General features: G+C 48.5%; 1 pseudogene across 1 annotated transcript; it reads left to right on the top strand.

Annotated features, from left to right (window-relative positions):
• The first annotated feature begins 21178 nt into the window (after positions 1 to 21178).
• Positions 21179 to 21813, top strand: LOC308605468 (mpv17-like protein 2; annotated as a pseudogene). Its single transcript has one exon. The product of its transcript is annotated as a mpv17-like protein 2 (transcript).
• The last annotated feature ends 313 nt before the right edge of the window (positions 21814 to 22126 follow it).

Raw genomic sequence — 22126 nt, 5'->3', positions numbered from 1 at the left:
TTTTCCCTTCATTTTAGAACTTACCACTTCCTAATATATATTTATTTGGTTATTATCTGTTTCCCCTACTGGAAAGCAAGCTCCAGGAGAGCAGGGACTTTGTCCTTCTACTTCACCTGTATATCTCCAGTGTTTAGAAGGGAGCTTAGTACTTAGTCAGATTCTAATAAATACTTCTTAAATTAATTAATTAATCAATGTGACCTTGATCGAATGCCCTTCTAAGCCTGGAGGCCCTGCCTTTAGGCAAAGTTCAGCTTATTCATGAGTTGAAAAGGATTGTCTCCTCCCTTTTTTTAGACTCCATATCTCTATTTACATGGCCTAAAGAGTGGCAGGATGTGCACAAAGTATGTTGGCTTTGGAGTCAGTTAGAATAAGGCTCAAATCTCAGCTCTGCCACTTACTAGCTCTGTATTAATTAGCTTTTCTGAGCCTCAGTTTTCTCTTGTGTAAAATGCTATTAATACCAACCTTGTGAACTTGTGAGGAGAGAGAGGGAATGAGAGTACATAGTGTAGGGTGAGCATTTGAAAACTGGTAGCTATTACTGTTGTTATTATTAAACTAACCAGGTTTGGGGCCTTCCATCTCATGGGAAAAGCCTTGGTTGGGACTGGGCTGGATGGGTGGGGTAGGGTGGATGGGGAGAGCAGATAAGGGACAGGTGACATGAGAGACATGTCACCTCGTGGATTCACACTGAGCTCCCTGTCAGTTTTATCTCCAGGCCTGTCTCCCACCTCTGTCCCTGAGCTGTTGATTTAGTTGGCACTGCATAGTTAACTCACATGCGAATATTAAATCCCATTGTGTTGAGTCTCAGTCCGTGGCTCTGGCCTGTAGGGGTTTTCTTTCCTACCCTGATCCAACACACTTGCTTTTCTTTCAAGAGCCTGTCATCTGCAAAGCTGAAGAGCCTGCCTCCCCAGGGGGGTGATTGCTAATGATGCTGTGGATCTGCGTGGACTGAAGGCTGCTGGGAGGCAGGGATTGCAGCTGACATTCTCCCATAAACCTGAGCCTGGTCCAGAGGGGCTTGCCAGGACCGAGGGCTGGTGGGAAGTGATGGCATCTATGAAATGAGCTGGGGGTTCACACTGTCCCATAAATCCTCAATTCAGATGAAAGGATGTTGGATCCTAAAGTCATTAGAATAGGTTGAATCCTCTGGCCAATGGAGAAACTGAGGCACAGAGTATCAGCTGGTGTGCAAATAGAATCAGTACCTCATAGAGCCAGTCTTCATTGAAGAAACTGAGGCCCAGGAAGAGGAAGTGTCTTACCCAGGGCCACACAGCAAGTCTGTGACAGAGCCAGAAGTGATTCGGGTCCCTGCCAGCCAGCCCACTCCTCCTCCCACTGCACCCCTTGAAGAACCCTGGGGCTGGGAATGAGCTGGGCTCAGGCCACTGGAATATCGTCCCCAGTAAGGGTGTGTTGCATCTCTGCTGCATGTTTGTGGATGGAGCCCCTTCAGCACACCTGGCACCACGCAAGGCACCTGATCACAAGCTCATCTGTTCCTAATATGATTGTTCCCAATTTACAGGTGAGAAACTGAGGCCCAGAGAGGGCAGTTGACTCACGCAGAGTCTTGCAGCTCATGGGTGGGCGCCCTATCAGCCCTGTCTCCTGCCTGATGGCTCTTTGCAGCACTGACCAGCTGCTGATATGCCCACCTCCCACGTAAAGTCTAGGGAAGAGGGCTCTCTGCCTGTCTTGTTCATTTCAGTATCCCTGGTGCCCAGGGATAAATAAAAAATATATTTAAATAAATGAACGAATCTCTTGGGTTCCTGCCAACTCCATGACTGGGAAGATCTGAGACCCCGAGCCAGGCTCCCAGACAGTGACAGGCACTGACTCTGCCCCCCAATCCTGACCATGTCCTGCTGGGTGGGTTGGCATCCGGCCTTCTCCCCATCAGTGTTCCAGCCCCAAGTCTCCTCCTGGTGTCCTGCCTTGCCCCACCTGTCCATGTCTCCCTCCCTCTCCTGATGCTTTTCTCCTAAAACCCCATTCCCAGACCTGACCCCAGCTTTCCTCCTGACCCAAGAGGCTAGCACAGGCTCCCAGAGCCTTGGCGCTTGTCTGGCTTCTTCTGGACTTGACCCTGATTTGTACCCTGACCAAACCTTGACTTGCCCTTTGTAATCTTGTAAGGGGCAGGGCAGAGAAACCAGGGACCTCTCCCTAATTCACCAGCTCCCCTTCCCTGGGACTTTCTGAGGTGCAGATGCAGGCTGACCGGCAACTCCTCGAGGTCAGGGCTGGCCAGACTCCAAAACTTAGGCCTGGGTACCCGATGGAGCTCCCTGCAGGCTTGACCACCCCAAACAGATGCCAGCTGGCCCCTTCCTGACAAGTTCAGTGTGATCTGAGAGTCAGGGCTTCCTGGCTCCTGGGCTGATTTCCAAGCACCGCTGGAAGGGGCAGGGTTGTCCCAGCAGCTTCTCCACCCAGCACCAGGGAGCCCCAGCAGGACCCTCCCCAGCTCAGAGAAGTGCAGGGCCCCCGTGTGCAGAGGGGCACACTGAGGAGGAGCGCTGGCCTTGATGCCCAGAAAGGAGGCACATTGGAGGGGAGGGGATCACCCCCATAGGCCAGGTCCCCAGGGAGATGGACAGAGGCACAGAGGGGACACCCCCGCAGTCCTCAGCCCTGCTTCCTTAGTCCCTGGGATTTTCCCAGAAGAGGTTGGGGGGTTTCTAGGGTGTGCTTTGTCCCCAGCCCTCACATCAATCAGGGCCACAGGGATGTAAATGTCGGGGTCCCCACTGGTGGAGATAAGGAAGGATGGGCAGTGGTTGGGTGGCAGGACAGCCAAGCTGTGTCATTGTCATAGTTCTGGGGCAGCAGGACTACTTTGCTCTTCCATGTCCAGGGCTGCTGTGACTGAGTATCTCCCAGGGGTTGGGAGAGGAATGAGGCATGTGGGTCCCTTAACAGCCTCATGAGGGTCTCTTGGCCAGGGCTGTTAGCTTTGTCTCATGGATGGAGAAATCAAAGGCCAGAAAGAGAGGCCCTGGCCAAGCTTACACTGTGAGAGCGACCGACACAGGGCAGACACCCAGGCTGCCCCGCTCTCTTCTCCAGGGTCTGCTGATCCGCTTCTGGAATCAGAGTTCCTCAAGGACCCTAGTGGTCATCTGGTCCAATGGCCCCTCATGGCTGGGTGGTGCTCAGCACTTCTCCCTGTGCAAGGTCGCCCAGGGCCTGGATGGAGCCCTGGAGACTGGAGGCAGCCTCCTTGCTTACCTTAGACAAGTTCTTGTATCTCTCAGCCTCAGTTTTATCCACCTATAAAATGGGATAATAATATGCCTATGCCCTGAGGCTGTAGTGAGGGTTAAATACCACTATCTTTATTTTATGCATATGAAAACTGAGGCTAGGAGAGGCCATGTGAATTGCTGAAGGTCTCTCAAGGCAAGTCAGGATGCGACCCCAGATTTATCTAACTTCAAAGCCTGTCCTTTTAACTGCTTTGTGGTGCCACATCCTCTGCTGTCTAGAAGTCTGTCCTAGTACTGCAACTCGGCCCCTCCAGCTGAGGTCACAGACGGACGGGGCCTTCTTGCTTGGCACACAGGGGCTCCCAGAGCATTGAGAATTTCCCCAACACACACACAGAGCACACAGCACATGCCCCCTGTACCTTCACAAACAGACACACACCATGCACACACACACCATGCACATATCTCTCACAGACACACACATACACAGGCATGTAGACACGCAAATGCCACCCTCACGTATGTATCACACACATACACACACACGCACACAAACCCGACACTTGGAACTGACTTTCCACGACAGAGGAGTTATTGTGAGGGTCAGTGTCGGTGACTTGTACCTCCTTGTAGGGGGCTGGGCACCTGCTGGCAGGGATGGTGGTCTCTCCATACAGGCAGGCCTCCAGGTTTGCAGAGTGGGTGAAGATGTGCAGTTCCTGGAACGGGAGGGGAGAATGGGAGGCTGGGGGAGGGGACTGGAGCCTGAGGTTTCCCGGGAGGGCACAGGGGGTCATGAAGAGGATGGTATAAGCTCAAGGTTGGGGCAGGGGTGCTGCTCTGAGGTGGAGTCCAACTAGGATGATGGCGGGTTAGATGGGCCCTACTGCACCCAACCTGCCCCCCAGAGGTGGGAATGATGATAACAGCAGGGGTGCTGACGGCTGCGGCCCACTGAGTCCCTGGTACTTGCTGGTGCTTTACATCCACTATCTCCTGTTTCCTTCATGAGAGCCCTGCGGGAGGGGTATGGAAGGAAGGAGCCACGGGAGGCCCTGGCGAGGGGTCCTGGCTGGACTGGGGCCATGCACCTCATACTCCTGCTTGAAGCCGTAGCCCTTGGCCGTCTTCATCTGGTTTATGTGCTGCAAGAGGTCGGCCACACGCACCGCAGGATGCAGCTGCCCCGTGTGGTACGGGGAGCACTTCCGGCCACACGGACGTCGCGGTGAGCCCCCCAGGAGGCTGCTGGCCTCAGTGATCCCACCAGTGCGCTGGTCTCCTGTAGTCAGAGAAAGGCAAAGGGGTTTCTGATACACGCGGGCCCCAGCCTGGGGAACCCCAGATGGACTCAGGGGGCCAAGGGAGGGAAGGGAGCACGGCCAGCGTGGAGGACGCCTGGGTTGTTTGCTGGAGCCAAGCAGCTGGCTGGGCCCAACCTGTGTGACCCTGGGTGGCCCCTTCCCTGCTGCATCTCAGTTTTCCCATCTGTAAAGTGAGGGGATTGGTTCATATGTACTTGGAGGACCCTTCTGGTTCAGCCCCGCCACCTGTGATCCCGTGGTCCCCTCACCCTCCTGAGCTCCCCTGCAGGGCCCACCCCTCTGTGACTTCACCTGCTGCCTGCAGGGGGAAGTGCTCAGCAGAGCCCATGACATCCCTCCTCCCTTCCCCTCTTCCAGGGAACAATCTGGAACATTGACAACTCCCAGCAATTACCCCCATTCAAAGACAAGCAAGTCCCGAAACTAGCTGCTGCTGCCATCCCTTCTGCAGATTAACAGGAAGCACCTGAATAGACACGTTTCTCCTGCGTAAGCGTTTCCATTGTCAGCCCGTGGGGAAGAGGTGGAGAGGTTCACAGTGCCCCACAGGCCCCGGGAAACTATCCCCTCCCACCAGACCACCCCTTCCCAGCTCTCCTGGTCAGCATCTCAGTCCTGGGATTGAGAAACATCCCCCCACCCCACCTCTGAAAACAGTTGTCGCAAGTATTTTGCCCTGTTCTATAGTTGCTTACAGTGGGAGGGAAGCCCCGCCTTGACTCCATCGTGGCCAGAAACTCCACTGAGGCTTGGAAAGAAGTGACTTGCCACAGGCAATATTTCCCAAAGTGGGTTTCAGAGAACACAAGTTGTGCAAGATGATTAAATGGTAGTCCGTTTACAAAATAAACATTCAGCTTTTTAAAATGAATCTGGAAAATTTTGGTTGAAACAAAATTAAATAGGTCTGTTCCCTGCAGGACATCTCAGGACTTGCACCAAACCAACATGCATTGTGACTCTCCAGGAGGAGAGCAGGGGTAGCAACACTTCCCTGATTTCTTCTTTTTTTTCCCAAGGAGGTTTTTCTTGTTTGTTTTGTTCACTAAACATCTTTAGATAAAAAGTGTAATGGGGTGATTAAGAGCAAGGACTCTGTTAAGACAGCCTGAGTTTGAATCCCAGTTATGCCACTAATTGGCTGTGTATCCTTGGGAAAATTACTAGCCCTTTCTGAACCTCAGTTTTCAAGTGCCAAATGAGGATAAAGTCACTACTATCCAATAGAGGTATTGTGATTATTAAGTGAGATGATGCATGAAAAATACCCAGTCCATTGCTGGCAACTGGTGAATGCCCACAGACAGCAGCTGTTGGTATTATTAGAATTTTCTGTGAAGTCAGACACCCACTGAGTCCCAGAAAGCTGAGGGCAGCTTCTCAGAGGAAAGAAGGAGCTGACAAGAGTGGTGCTTGACATGCTTCTTTTTTTGTTTTTTTCTCAAATAGATCTTTATTGGAGTATAATTGCTTCACAATACTGTGTTAGTTTCTGTTGTACAACAAAGTGAATCAGCCACATGCATACATATATCCCCACATCCCCTCCCTCTTGAGCCTCCCTCCCACCCTCTCGATCCCACCCCTCTAGGTCCTCGCAAAGCACTGAGCTGATCTCCCTGTGCTATGTGGCTGCTTCCCACCAGCCAACTATTTTACATTCGGTAGTGTATATATGTGGATGCTAATCTCACTTTGCCCCAGCTCCCCCCTCCCCTCCCTGTGTCCTCAAGTCCATTCTCTACGTCTGCGTCTTTATTCCTGTCCTGCTCCTAGGTTCATCAGAACCATTTCTTTTCTTAGATTCCATATATATGTGTTAGCATATGGTATTTGTTTTTCTCTTTCTGACTTACTTCACTCTGTATGACAGACGCTAGGTCCACCCACCTCACTACAAATAACTCAATTTCGTTTCTTTTTATGGCTGAGTAATATTCCATTGTATATATGTGCCACATCTCCTTTATCCATTCATCTGTCGATGGACACTTAGGTTGCTTCCATGACCTGGCTATTGCAAATAGTGCTGCAATGAACATTGTGGTACATGACTCTTTTGAATTATGGTTTTCTCAGGGTATATGCCCAGTAGTGGGATTGCTGGGTCATATGGTAATTCTATTTTTAGTTCTTTAAGGAACCTACATGGTGGCTGTATCAATTTACATGCCCACCAACAGTGCAAGAGCGTTCTCTTTTCTCCACACCCTCTTCAGCATTTGTTGTTTGTAGATTTTCTCATGATGCCCATCCTAACTGGTGTGAGGTGATACCTCATTGTAGTTTTGATTTGCATTTCCCTAATAATTAGTGATGCTGAGCAGCTTTTCATGTGCTTCTTGGCCATCTGTATGTCTTCTTTGGAGAAATGTCTATTTAGGCCTTCTGCCCATTTTTGGATTGGGTTGTTTGTTTTTTTAATATAGAGCTGCATGAGCTGTTTATATATTTTAGAGATTAATCCTTTGTTGATTTGTTTGCAAATATTTTCTCCCATTCTGAGGATTGTCTTTTCAGCTTGACTTGCCTTTAATCTGCCTTAGTGTAAGGATTTGGACCAGGACTTGAACTGTAGCTTTGGAGAGATGATTCTTAGAGGCAGCTGCAGCTAACACACATGCGGTCGGATTTCAAGAGAGAATTTCCTGCTGCTTGAGGAGCTCTCAGGAGCTCCGAAAGGGGGTACTGGGGACAAAGGATTACTCATGCTCTTTATGGAATCTGTGCTGACAACTCAACAGAGAACTCTCCAGGGGGAGGAGGAGGTATGAGAGGGCTCCGTGAAGGGCTGGCCGCCCTCAGGGGCTCAGAGAGCGTGCGTGTGTGTGTGTGTGTGTGTGTGTGTGTGTGACACACACACAGGAGGAGCTCCTGGCTGGCTGAGGACAAGCAAATAGCACCACCTGATCAGGGTGATAGCAGGGGCCAAAATGAATCAGGGCAGCATCCTGGCTGAGTAGAAGGATGACACAAGATGTTCTGTAAATACAGCTGGTGGGCAAGGACAGGGCAGTGAGTGATGACACTGCTCTCAGCCCTGTGTACCCTGAGCCCAGGAAGATGGGCTCTCCCCAGCCACACAGCGGGGAGGTGGCAGCACCAGGATTCACACCCAGGCCTGTCGGACTCTGGGGTTCTGTTGTCCATCAGTCTTCCTCTATTGTTCCTCTTCTGGTAAAGAAACATTTATCAGGTGACTACGATAGAAACCCACTTACCTGGCAAACCGTCTGGGTGGAATCAATTGGCACCCAGAAGGATCAAGATCTCAGGATGGATGGGGCCCAGAGAGATCTGGGGGTTTTTCCAGGCAATGCTTTGAAGTCAGTGGGGCTCAGATTTCAATAGAAAAGGAAGTTCCCATCAAGCACCCTCCCACCAGCCTGCCACAACTTGCCTTGATATGTTAAGTCGATTTCTTTTTAAATTAATAAAACGTTTATTTCAGAATAGATTTAGATTTGCAGAAAAGTTGCAAAGATAGTACAGAGAGTTCTCATATATTCCAGACCCAGTTTCTCCTATAATTCACATCTTATCTGAGTTTGCTATAAATAATGAACCAATATTGATACATTATTATTAACTAAAGTCTATGCCATTTTTGGATTTCCTTAGTTTTTACCTAACATCCTTTTTCTGTTCCAGGATCCCACACAGGACTTAGTGTCATGTCTCCTTAGGTTCCTCTTGGCTGTCACAGTTTCTTAGACTTTTCTTTTTTTGATAGACTTAACAGTTTTGAGGATTACTGGTCAGATAATTTGTGGAATGTTTCTCAGTTGGGATTTTAAAAAATTGAGATGTAATTCACATGCCATAAAACGTACCCTTCTAAAGTATACAATTCAGTGGTTTTTTAGTATTTCACAAGGTTGTGCAACCATTATCACTATGTAATTCCAGACCATTTTCATCACCCCAGGAAGAAATCCAGTGGCCATTAGCAGTCACACCCTCCCCCCCCCCCACACCAAAACCCTCCTTCCCCCAACCCTCTGGCAGCCACTGATTCATTTTCTGTTTCTATGGAGTTCTATGTTCTGGACATTTCACATAAAGTGGATCCTACAACATGTGGCCTTTTGTGACTGATTTCTTTCACTTAGCATAATGTTTTCCAGGTTTATTCATGTTGTAGCATGGATCAGTACTTCATTCCTTTTTAAAAAAATTTAAAAATTAAAAAAAAATTAAAAAATGGTTACTTGTGGTTAAATACACAAAACATAAAATTTACCATCTTTAAATTACCGTTTTTAAGTGTACTGTTCAAGAATGTTGAACAGTACATATATATGCACATTGTTATGCAACCAATTTCCAAACTTTTAAATCTGAAATTCGAGCCTCATTAAACAGCTCCCATCTTCTCCACCCTCCAGCTCCTAGCAACCACCCTTCTACTTTCTGTCTCTGTGAATTTAACTACTCTAGATGCTTCACATAAGTGGAATCATACGGTATTTGTCGTTCTGTGACTGGCTTGTTTCATTTAGCGTAATGTCCTCAAGGTTCATCCGTGTTGTAGCATCGCTCAGAATTTCATTCCTTTTTATGGCTGAATAATATTCCATTGTATGGATATACCACATTTTGCTTATCATTCATCTGTCAGTGGACCCTTGGGTTGCTTCCACCTCTTGGCTATCATGAATAATGCTGTTATATGGATGTACAAAGATTTCTTCAAGATCCTGCCTTCAATTCTTTTGGATCTATGTCTAGAAGTGGAATTGCTGGATCACATGGTAATCTCATAAGAATATGAAAAATTCATATTTTTAATTTTTTGAGGAACTGCCATACTGTTTTTCACAGTGGCTGTACCATTTTACATTCTCACCAACAGTGCAAAAGGGTTTCAACTTCTCCACATCCTCACCAAGACTTATTTTCCATTAAAAAAAAAAATAGTGGCCATCCTAATTAATGTAAGGTCTTCATTACTGTTTATGGAGAATAATATTCAATTGTATGAATGTATCACATTTTGTTTATCTATTCACTACTTGATGGACATTTTTGGATCGTTTCTCTTTTTTGCTCTTATGAATAATGCTGATATGAACTTTTGTGTGTAAGATTTTTGCTTGAATATATGTTTTCAAATTTCTCATTTAACTTTTTGAGGAACTGTCAAATTGTTTTCCAAAGCAGCTGGACCATTTTACATTCCCACAGTAATATATGAGGGTTCCAATTTCTCCACATCCTTACCAATATTTGTTAGTGTTCATTTTAAAAATTATAACTATCCCAGTGGGTGAGGTGATATTTTATTGTGGTTTTGATTTGCATTTCTCCCATGGTTAATAATGTTAATTATCTTTTCATGTGCTTATTGGCCACTTGTATATCTTCTTTGGAGAAATGTCTATACAAATCCTTTGCCCATTTAAATATTGAATTATTTGTCTTTTTATTGTTGAGTTGTATGAGGTCTTTATATGTATTGGATACTAGGCCCTTATCAGATGTATGATTTGCAAAAATTTTTCCCCATTCTGTGGGCTGTATTTTCATTTTCTTAAGAGTGTCCTTTGAATCACAAAAGCTTTAAATTTCAGTGAAGTAAAAATTAGTTGCTTATGCTTTAGGTGTCATATCTAAGAAACCATTGCCTAATCCAAGGTCCTAAAGATTTATACTGTTTTCTTCTGAGAATTTTATAGTTTTAGTTTTTGCTTTTAAAATTGGGATCCATTGTGAGTTAGTTTTGCATGTGGGGTGAGGTCCAAATGCTTTCTTTTGCTTGTGGGTATCCAGTTGTCCCAGCATCATTTGTTGAACCCCAGTTGGTTTTGTATGATTTTTTTTCTCATGATTATAGTGGGGTTATGAGTGTTTGGGTGGAAAGTGCCATTTGCATCCCATGATATTAAGGGTATATGCTATTAGCGTGACTTATCAGTGATGATGTTAGCCAGTCACCTGGCTAAGGTAGTGTTTGTCAGGTTTTTCTACAAAAGTTACTCTTTTCCACTTTTCATACTGTACTTGTTAAAAGGAAGTCATGATGTATAACCCGCACTTAAGGAGGAGTTAAGTTCCATCTCCTTGAGTGCTGAGAATCTACCTAAATTATTTTGAATTCTTCTGCATGGGAGATTTGTCTAATCTCCTCCATTTATTAATTTATTTAATCATTTATTTAAATTACTGTGGACTCATGAATATTTATTTTATACTTGGGGTTTTATAATCTGATACTACTTTATTTACTTTGTTGCTCAACTGTTTCTGGCTTTGGCCATTGGGAGCTTCTTCCCTGGGCTCCTGTATTCCTTTGACATTTTCCCGTCATTGTATGTGTATGTGTTTAGTACTTCCTATTTACTTTCTGGCACTACAAGCTACTCCAGGCTCATCTAGTACATTTCCTGACTTAGTCCTAGAATCAGCCATTTCCCCAAGGATTCTTGGTTCCTTTTGTTGGGAAAAGGTATTAGAATCCAAATCTCGATGCTATGTGTGTTCCCTAAATCCATTAAAAAAAAAAAAACTTGCATGTTAAGAAAGTGTCAAAATTAACATGGCTTTAGGATATAAACCACAGGAGTTAGGTTCCTACTTCTTGGAGAAGAAAGGACAGAGGTAGAGACTGGGCCAGTGGGTGGTGAGTGGGGAACGGACATAGAAGGTACTAAGACCCCCTTCCAGTCTCCTGAGCGCAGCTTGAATTTCCTAGCCACCCGACCTTTGACCATGCTCTGCATTCTGGATCAGTTTCAAATGAATGATTTTTCTCCTCATTTGTAGGTATATTTTTCTGTTTCTTTGAATGTCTGGTAACTTTTGATTGGGTGCCAGACATTGTCTATTTTACCTGGTTGGAGGCCATATATTTTTGTGTTCCTATAAATATTCTTGAGCTTTGTTCTGGGATACAGTTAAGTTACTTGGAAACAGTTTGATCCTGCTGGGTCTTGCTTTTGATATTTGTTAGGTGGGACCAGGGCAGCGCCCAGTAGAGGGTTAATTATTCTTCACTCCTTTTATAACTCTGTGTCAGTCTGTGTCTACATCCTAAAATTTCCTAAATCTTCTTCAGTACCAGGATAATACCTGTGTCTTCTTTGTATTTTAAGTGGGAGTACTGGTACCCAGTAGGAGCACAACAGATGCTTCAATGTTGGTTAGGGGTAATATAGAAATCATCTGATATGGTGAAGACCATGGAAGGGCTTGATTTTATTCACTCAGGAGGGTGGAGGAGGGGAGCCTGGAGACCAGGAAGAAGGGGTAAAGGGGCCGGGGTGGGGCAACAGGGGGCACAGCTCCATGACTGAGGTGCCAGACAAGACAAAGGGGAAAGGACTTAGGACCCATGCTGATACTGGAGGAGAGCCAGGTCTGAACCTGAGACTCTGACCACAAAGGCAGCCCTTGTAACCTCCACGCAGGAGGATGATGGAGGGAGGAGCGACAGAGCAGAGGAGGGAAGCTCAGAGACAGGGTGGCCGTGGGGGAGGGGCTGATGCCAGGCCAGGCCGGGGTGGGGGCAGGGGCAGGGGCTCCCCAGGAGGGGCGGGGCTCTGAGGCAGGTGAGCTACTTACGGGTAGTAGGAGTAGGCATAGTGGTCTCTCCTGGCAGCGTGCAAAGAGAACAGCACAGGTGGGCCACGGTCCTTCCCCAGGCCGGGCCCAGGGCAGCACCCCCAGCAGGGAGGGGCCTGGTGCTTTCCGTGCCGGGGACGGGGTTGGCCGGGGACCGACAGGTCAGAAGGGCCTTCCTTGACCCAAGGGCTGGCCGGGCTCAGTCTCTGAGGACCAGGACCCAAGGTCCCTTCTAGAACCTTCCCCAAGCCCACTGCTGGAGTGAGAAGGAGGTGGGGAAAGGGCCTGGAGGGAAGCAGAGCTTTCACACACAGTCATACACACATGCGTTCACAAAGAGAAATGCACTGCACGCTCACATATGCAGACACACTCATCTGGATACACACGTTCATACACAGAAACACAATGACACACTCATGCACTTACAAACACAGATATTTACACACATGCAGACACTCACACACATGTATTCAAACACACACTGACACACACGGGTACATACACAAACACACATTCACAAACACACGCTCACACACAGATGCCTGCGCTCACACACACGGACACCCCCACTCACACACTCAAGGTAACTGCCGCACTCTCCCCTGCAGACAGTCCCTACTGTGGTCCCCGTGCGCCCACCCCTGCAGGCCCCTCTGCCCCTGACGGGACAGCCCTCTGCACGCACCTGTGCCTGGGAGGGAACTAGTGGCCGGGGCAGGGGACACTGCGGCCTCGTCACCCACCCAGATTGCCCCTGGGTGTGGGGTCCATGAAAGGAGCCAGATCACCCCGTCATGGGCACCCAGAGCACAGAGGGGTCAAGAGCCCTGACCTGACCGCCAGGCACCAGCAGCGAGGAGGGGGGGCAGGTCTGCTTCCCAGCTCCCAGGTGGGGAAGCCGGTCCCGGAGAGTCATGGTCTGCCTGGGGCTCTTGGGGGTCATCGAGAGTCCAGAGCAGGCCCAGGACCCTGCCCCCAGAGCCAGCTCCCCCTGCGGCCCCGTCCAGGCCCACTCCAGGGTCCTCCACTCACCTGCCCCACGTCACCCATCAGTGGGGAGGGAAGGGAAGGAGAGGGGAGGGGAAGGCTGAGGCCCAGCCAGGGCAGGAGATTGGCTCGAGGTCACACAGCATGTCACCCACCCCAGGGACAGAGGGGGTGTCCAGGGCCCTGAGCTGGTCACAGAGGGCGGGGTGGGTGGAGGAGGGCAACATGTCATGTGGGCTGGGTGTGAGTTTGGAAATTAGGCAGACCTGGGTCAGTCCTGGTTCCGCCTCTTGTTATAAACAAGCTATTTTGTAAACAATAAACCCAGATCCTGCCCCTCTTCCCTTGCCTAAAACCCCTCACTGGATTCCTGGGAAGTCTAGAATAAAACCCACACTCTGTCCTATGGCCTACAAGGCCTCTGTCATCTGGCCCCTTCATCCCAAAGTATCACAAATCCCTAATTCTGGGGCTGCAAGGTGCGGGGACGCCTTAAGGCAGAAGTGCAGGGGACTCTGGGAGCGGATGACGAGGGGACTGGCAGTCCTCCCTCCCACCCCCTGGACCTTTCCCCAGGTGAAATGGTTGAGGCTCCAAATGCCACCCCTGGGCCCTGGTTCTTGGTCCTGGGGCGCCCATGACAAGAGCTCTTTCAGAGGCCCAGGCAAAATGACTCAGAAGCTACATTACTGGATTTTGAGGTAAAGAAAAGAAAAGCTAGAAATGGGATGGAAGGGAATGACTCTGTGCCCTTTCCCCTGGGTCACCAGGATGCTCTGAGATCCCCTGTGGCCTTGAGCCTGACATCCAGGTGCTGATGGCAGACTTGTGTCTTCTGGTCCCAACTTGTGTGCTTCTATCTATTTTTATCACTTTACTGAATGGCCTTTTGCTGTGAGCTCCTCTAAATCTTCTGTGGAACAGTCGAGAGTAGATAATGAATGCTGACAAACTGAAATACATCCTGTCACAGCCTTGGCAGGGGACACCCCGTACTGACAGCCTGTGCTCTGGGAGGTATAGAAACACCTTTGCGTGCTCTCCAGCTCTTTCTTTCATGCTTTTAAGTTGCAGGGAATCGCCCCAGTGTCCTGGTCACCAGCCCATTCGTTGTCTGTCACTAGCCTGTTGTGAATACCAGCCCAGGCCCTGGCCCCTCCCCATCCCAGCAGGAGATGATAATAATCGACATTAGCAAGAGCAAAGGGCATCTTGACCTGAGATGACCCCCGTTATGCAGATAAGGACGGGGAGCTCAGAGAGGGGAAGGGATATACCCAAGGTCACACAGCAAGGTCCTCTGGAGACTGGAACTCCCAGATCTTTCATTGACTGCTTGTCATGTGGCTTCCCCCACCAACACCCTCTCTGGCCCTTACCATACCCCTGACTTCTGCTCATAGGCTCCCTGAGTGGTCAAAGAAAGGAGAACGTTGTTTTTCCCACCTCCTCCCTTTCCTGGGTCACACCCAGTGTCACACCCATGCTGGCAAACACTTGACTGGTCACATACCCCCCAGTTCCCTCCCCACATCACATGCACACACCACACCCATCTGCACATACACCCCGACCTGTGCCTCCAGCCCTACTCTCATACACACCTCTGCCCTCCCATGACCCTCCTGCTTCCAGCACTTTCTCCCTGGCAGAGGCAACCCCACGGTGCTATCAGGTTCCATAGGAGGCAAAGGTTCAGATGAGGAACCATGTTTTGGCCATTCCAGAGAGATCAACCTCTCTCACCGGCTGCCCTAGCTTCTGGAAAGCCCATCCTCATGTCTCCCTGGGCAGGACCTTCCAGGAGAAAAGCTGGGAATAAGCATGCCCTCCATCTCTATCCTGGTCTGAGTTGGGATGCTCTGGCTGGGCCTGGCCAGCCCCCTCTCCTGGCTGGACATGCTCCAATGATGTCATGACAGTCACCATTGGATACCCATGGCCTCAGAGGGGGAGGTGACGGTGGGCTTCCCGCCTGCCCAGGATCACAGAAGTCCTCAGACATTCTTAGCCCTGAGTGGGAGACTGAAGGAGGACAGGGTGAGCTGACCTGGGTGGGGGGCTCTGGGTCAGAGGAGGGGCCTCTTCCCTCATGCCTCTGAAGGGCTCACTGTGGATCTGTGTCAATCTCAGCAGCACCATCAATTCCATACCCTGGCCCCTCATTGATCCCAGAACTCCTGGCGGGGGGCGTGATGTGAGGAGGGGGAGGATACCATCACCTGGGACCCCTGTGAGACTCGGTCCTTTCCCCAGAAGACCCCAACTCCATCTCAGTGTGGAAGGAACAGGGTCTGAGGGTAAGAAAATGAAGCTGTGTGACTTTGGGCAAGTACCTTGACTTCTCCATGCCTCAGTTTCTTTGTCTGTAAAATGGGATAACTGCCTCCCTGGTAGGGTTGTAAGCATCTCGCCTGTACTGCAGGTAACAGCCTGGCATACAGGAGGAGCTCCATCCATGTGGGCTGTTGGTATTGGGGCCGGGTTTGCCACCTGCAGCTGTCTGACCTTGAGGAAGTCATCTCCCCTCTCTGTGTCTCCAGCCCAGCCTGAAATGGGGCCCATTGTAATAACAGCACAGAGACACAGGTGGTGAAGATCAAATGGGATTGTCAGTGATTTAAAAAAGCCCAGGATGTCTGTGTGCTGATCGGAACGCACGGACCTCAGCAGAAGGTGCGGTGTAGATGGTTATTACTGCCCGGGCTCCGCTGCTTCCCCTCCCCACCCCGTCGGGGCTCTCCTCGGTGGTCTCCCAGCCCCCTCCAGCTGCCTGCTAATGAGCCAGAGCCTTCAGTAATGAGGCTGCTTCACCGTTTAATGCTCTGGAACAGCCTTGGAGGAAGAGGGGATGGGGTTGGGGGAGGAGAGGGCAGAGGGGGAGGCTGCCTCACCACGGCCTGGCAGCTCCAGAGTCTGCAGAGTCACCCTCCCCAGTCTAGAGCAATCAGTAGAGGGGAGTGAAGGGCACCCCCTATTCTTCTTGTGAAAGTCCCCTGCCCCTGAAATGTAAGGAAGTGAGGACCTGAATGTGAGCGCAGCCTACACCCAGCACTGCTCACTGGCCTCCCCAACTCTAGGCTCAACCCCCTCCCCATCTAATCCCTGTCTGCCCCAGAGTGAGTCTGAAAAACCCCTCAGGTCTCACTGTGTCCCTTCCTGGACCCCATGGGGCCTACAATGGCTCCCCCTGCTCCTTTCTGGGCCCGAAGCCAGGCCCGTCTTCCTCACCACCGGGCCTTTGCACATGCTGTTCCCTCCTCTGTCTCCACTGCCCCTCCTTGGGCTCCCATGGACCCCAAGCTTCTCCAGTCGGCTCTCCTCTGCACTGCAAGTGCCAGTTCACGCCTCCATCCTCCCATGGCAGCGGAAGCCCCTTAGGGATCTGTGTCTGGCTCAGTTACTGCTATCTCCCCACTGTGTAGGGGGAGGTCCCTGACACCTTAGCTAGCATTTATTGAACACTGACTGTGTGCTGTGGACCATGCTCAGCCTTTACAGGCATATATCAATTAACCTTCAAAGTCATCTTCAAGGAGACAGGATAGCATTGGGTCTGGGAGGACAGACTTAAAGGCCAGGCCTGCTGGATTTGAACCTGCCTCTGCATTTACTGGCTGGATAAATCTTTAGGGAGTTACATACGCTCGCTGTGCCTCAGTTTCCTCAGGTAGGATGGAGTGAGTAGCGATGGCACCTGCCTCATGGAGTTGCTATGAGGATTTAAAGAGGAGTTCATATAATATATATGGCTTAAAACAATGCCTGTCACAGAGTCAGTGCTGGCTATTAGTATTGTCCCATTTTACAGGTGAGGAAGCCAACAGAGGAGGAAAGTCACTTGCCCAAGATCTCAGCAATGAGGTGGTAGAGTTAGAATGTGAATCCAAGAGCTACCTGACCCTAAAGTACTTTTAGTAACTAAGCCTCAGGACCTTTGCCTTCGTGAGTCTCAGTTTTCCCATCTGTAAGTTGAAGGGGCTGGAGTGCATGATGCCTGGGGTCCCAGTGCTAATACTCGTTGCCTCTATGATTCTCAGTGGAGATTTCAGACTCGGAGCAGGCTTCAAAACCCATGGGCTCCGTTTGCACATTCAAACCAGGATCTTGGCCACAGCACCTGGATGACATGCCAGATTCTTGGCAGGCAGTGGCTGGCAGATTGGCCTGAAGTGAGGTGGGCTGGATTCAGCAGGTGAGGCTTTGGAGGAGGTGCTTCTGGGGAACCGTTGGAATGCAACGGGACAGAAAAGTTGGGCTCCAACTGGTACTTGCCACCACAAGTCACAGGCAGAAGGTTCAGGAACACCATTGGCTTCTGCAGGAGCCAGCTGACAGTATCCCCTTCAGAGCTGGAGCTGCCTGTGCAAACCCTGCTGGCTACAGAGGCCCTGGGATGGGGTGAAAGCCTTGAGCTGAGAGGGGTGGAAACCAGATTCTAATAGGGGGGCACCTACTATATGCCTGATGCTTTCCATACTCTGTTCCATTTTTATCCCTCACATCCCCCTGCAGATGGAAAGTTGTCCATTCCCAAATCCAACCACCCCATACCTTCCTCTCTTAACCTAACTCAGGCCACCCCCCCCAACCCCACCCCACCCCATCTCTCATCCAGTGTTTCAACAGCCTCTGCGCTGGGAGCCTGTTATGTTCCCACAGATCACAGTAGACAGAGGACATCTTCCTGAGACCCAAGTCAAATTGTGTCCCCTTGTTCCTCCACTGATCCTTTAATGACCTCTCCTCCCTCTTCTCCACTGGCCTACAGAGACCTGGATGATCTATTTCCTTAGGTCCTTCTATAGCCATTGACCTCCTTGCTGCTCTGGGAGTACATCAAACTCATCCCCACCGCAAGGCTTTGTCACTGGGGAAGCTCAGGGTTTCATCTGCATGGCTCTGTTGTTGTGTCTTTCTGGTCTTAGCCTAAAGGTCACCACCTCATAGAGGCCTTTTCTGAACTCCTATCTAAAGGAATCCCCCCCACCACCCAAATCTCTATGCTTTAGTGCGTCTCTCCATTTCCTTTTCAGGCTCTGTTCTATGCACACAGGACACAGCAGTGAGCAGGACCTGTCTTTGTCCTTGGACCCTTGTGGGCTCTATTGAAGGTGGAAGGATGGGAATCAATATTAGTTGAAGACTCCCCCCACCACACACATAAATAGGCACATGCAATTGATGGTGCCACACAGGAAGCACATGGGTTGCCATGGAAACATGTAAGGGGGCTGACCTATTGTAGGGGTTTGGGAGGGCTTCTGTGCTCATATCTAAGAATGACAACATGTATCTAAAGGATGGGACTTCCGTTTCTTCCAAGATGGAGTAGCCTAGGCCTCCCAGGTCTACCCACTTACAACTAATAACCCTGGACATAACACAACAACAAGCATGGGAAGACTGAAAGATGGAAAGAAGAAGGTAGCCTGCCTTGGGAATCTCAGAGGAATGACGAGGTGGTTTACTTATTGCCTCCCATATATCCCGACAGAATGCTGCAGAAGCCTCCAACCCAGAACCACAAATAGACACAGACTAAAAAAGCTCCAAGAAAAAGCTGACACTCTAGCCAAAGGACTGGGAAAAGGGTGGCCTAATAGCAGAAAAACTTTTTGTCAAAATCTGCCTTACTCCAGTCAAAAAGCGACAGAAAAACTACTCTTCCCCCCCACCTCTCTGCATTTTCAGTGGGACTGAGCAGGAAGCTGATGTCCCCCCTGCCCCCACCCCCTTTGCAAGGAAGTGTAGATGCTCTGATTCCCCTGCCAGAGTAGTGTCAGATGGGTCTAGTCATGAGCGAAGCATCTGCTCCCACCTGGCAGCAATGAGACTTATGGTGATAGAAGCTGCAGCTATTCACACTCAATGCCCCCATCCATCATCCAGCTGGTATCAGTGGGACCCAAAGAGAAGAGTCTCCCCACCTGGCATCAATAAGGCAGAATGAGGGGGTGGTGGCAGGGCTAGTTGGCACTCTGCTTCTCTTCTTCCCCTCCCTTGGTGTCAGCAGGACCCATTGGGAAACTCAGCTCCTGCCTCCACCCTGCAGCAACAAAGGGCATGAGTCAGCCCTCAGCTTTCCTGTCCCTGGTGTCAGTAGGGCACTGGGAAGCTGAGCTCAATATCTGCATTCAGCAGCAACAAGAGGGTAGAGTTGGTGTCCAATTTCCAGGCATGCTGGGGGGAGCTGAGCATATACACCCATCTGGCCTCTTGCTATAACAGCTGCCAAAACAAACAAACAAACAACACCCCTCCACAAAAACCAAAAAGCCACACACACACAAACCAAAAGAAATAAAAGATTAAATAGAATCCAGAGTCTTATAATATACAAAATGTCCAGGATACAAAAAAAAACAAAAACAAAAACAAAACTCATCATACCAGGAAACAGGAAAATCACAACTTGAATGAGAAAGATAATCAACAGATGTCAACACTGAGACGAATCAAATGTTGGAGTAATCTGACAAGGATTTAAAGCAGCCATCACAAAAATGATTCAATAAGCAATTATGAATTCTCTGGAAACAAATGAAAAACATCTGAGCAAAGAAATGTAAGTTATAAAAAAGAACCAAATGGAAATTATAGTACTAAAATATACAAGGACCAAAATAGAAAACTCAGTGAATGGCTTGACAGTAGAGTGAAGATGATAGAAGATAGAATCAGTGAACTTGAGGACAGATCAACAGATTTACCCAATCTGAACAACAGAGATAAAATAAACTGAAACAAATAAACAAACAAACAAATAAACAGAGTTTCAGAGACCAGAGGGACAATAGCAAAAGAACTAACAATGATATCATTAGAGTCTCAGAAGGAGAGGAGACAGAGTGGGACTAAAAATGTATTTGAAGAAATAATGGCTAAATCCTCCCCAGTTTAATGAAACACGTACACTTACAGATTCAAGAAGTTTAGCAAATCCCAAATAGGATAAACTCAGAGAGACTGATGCCAAGTCATTATAATTAAATGTTCAAAAACTAAAGACAATGAAAAAGTCTTGAAAGCATCTAGAAAGAAACTACTTGTTACTTATAAGTTACATTAGTTTGAATGAGAGTGGATATCTCTTTTGAAACTGTGGAGGCTCAGGTTAAGTGGTACAACAGTTTTTCAGGTACAGAGAGAAAAGAACTGTCAACCATGAATTCTATATCTGGTGAAAATATCCTTCAAGAGTTAGGGGAAAGTAAAGACATTTTCAGATGAAGAAAAGCTAAGAGAATTTGTTGCTAGAAAATGTATCCTTAGAGAATGTATTAAAAGAAATTGTCTAAACAGAAAGAATATGGTAGCGGAAGGAGGCTTGGAAATTCAAAAAGGAATGAAGACTATCAGAATGGATAGGGGTAAATAGAATATGCAATCCTTTCTCTCATGAGTTTTCTTACATATTTTGTGAAATAGAATATGCAATCCTTTCTCTCATGAGTTTTCTTACATATTTTGTGGTAGAGGCAAAATTTAAAAACCATCTACTGTGGTATCCAATATCTCTAAGGGGAGTGTTTAAGACTATGATATTTAAAAAGTGTGAAGGGATCTCAATGGAAGTAAGGTGTTAACACTTAACTCTTAGTGGTAAAACATCAATACCAGTAGAGTACAATAAGTTATGTACATGTCTCATAAAACTTAGAGCAAATACCAATAAAAATATGATAGACTCAAAACACTAAATAAATCAACATGGAATCCTAAAAAAATGTTCAGGTAATGCACAGGAAGGTAGAAAGATAAAGAGGAATAGGAAACAAAGAAACCAAACAGAAAATAAAAAATAACATCATAGCCCTAAGCCCTAACATAGCACTAATTAAATGTAAATGGGCTAAATACACTAATTAAAAGGCAGAGATTGGCAGAGTAGACCAAAAACAAAATAAAATAAACAATTACCCCAAGAACACATGATCCAACAATATGCTATGTACAAGTAACTCACTTCAAATACAACAACTTAGATGGGGTGAAATTACAAGAATGGAAAAAGATACACCATGAAAATGTTGATTAAAGAAGTAGGGGCAGGTGATGGTATATGGTGGTTGGAACTGGCTGTGTGGCCTGTAGGCTGCAGAGCAGCCCTTGTTCCAAGGCCACGCACTGTTCATCACCAATGATCTGGGCTGTGGCACTCTCATGGAAGCCGGGGACAATACATACCAGTCCTGGGAGATTTGTGCCTGGCCTTGACATAAATTTGACCCAAGGTGCTCGTCAAGCATGTCTGTGGTGGCCTACAGCATGGGCCCCTTCATACAATGCTGATACCTTTGCCTGCACTACCTGCTCCCTGTGTCCAACTGCTGTGGCCTCCTAAACATCCTCAGGAAGGTCCTTGTCAACCAGTTGATGGTTTTCCCTGTGCTGGGTCTCTGGTACTTCTTGGAGGGCTGGATGCTGGCTGAGAGCTGCCAGGAGCTGTGGGACAAGTTCTGGGAATTCTTCAAGGCTGACTGGTATGTGAGGCCAGCTGAGCAGCTGGTGAATTTCTATTCATGGTTCCTACCTACCCCCAGTTCTGAGTCACCTACACCAACAGCCTGATACTGGGCTGGGACAGGTACCTCTCCTACCTGAAGTACCAGATCTTAGGCCTTGTGATGCCCCCAGGCTTTGTGGTCCTGTGTACCATGCAGACTGAACTGCCTCACCCCCCAGCATGATGTCAGACAGGGCAAGGCTAACCCCCTCAGCTGACTATCCTCCTGGGTGGGAAGGGGAATGGGCTCCCATGGCAGGCCAGGCCAGGGTCCTGGGCTGAACCCTAGCCTCACACAACTCCTGGGCATCTAGCTGGGCTGCCCCTTCCAAACCCTCTGCCTGGCCTCAGTTTCCTTACCTGGAACAAAACCATGAAGATGGACAGGCATCACCTAGCCCTTCTCACCAGAAGCCTCAGTGACTGGTGACTGAGATGTCTCATCCTCAGCACTGGGTCCCAGCCAGTCAGCCAGTTCCAACCCCCAAGTCTTCAAC

Source organism: Mesoplodon bidens, assembly GCF_964165515.1.
Source record: "Mesoplodon bidens genome assembly, chromosome: 2".
In the NCBI taxonomy this organism is placed as follows: domain Eukaryota; kingdom Metazoa; phylum Chordata; class Mammalia; order Artiodactyla; family Ziphiidae; genus Mesoplodon; species Mesoplodon bidens.
The sequence above is the reverse complement of the archived record's forward strand: the minus strand, read 5'-3'. Positions and strand labels throughout refer to the sequence as shown.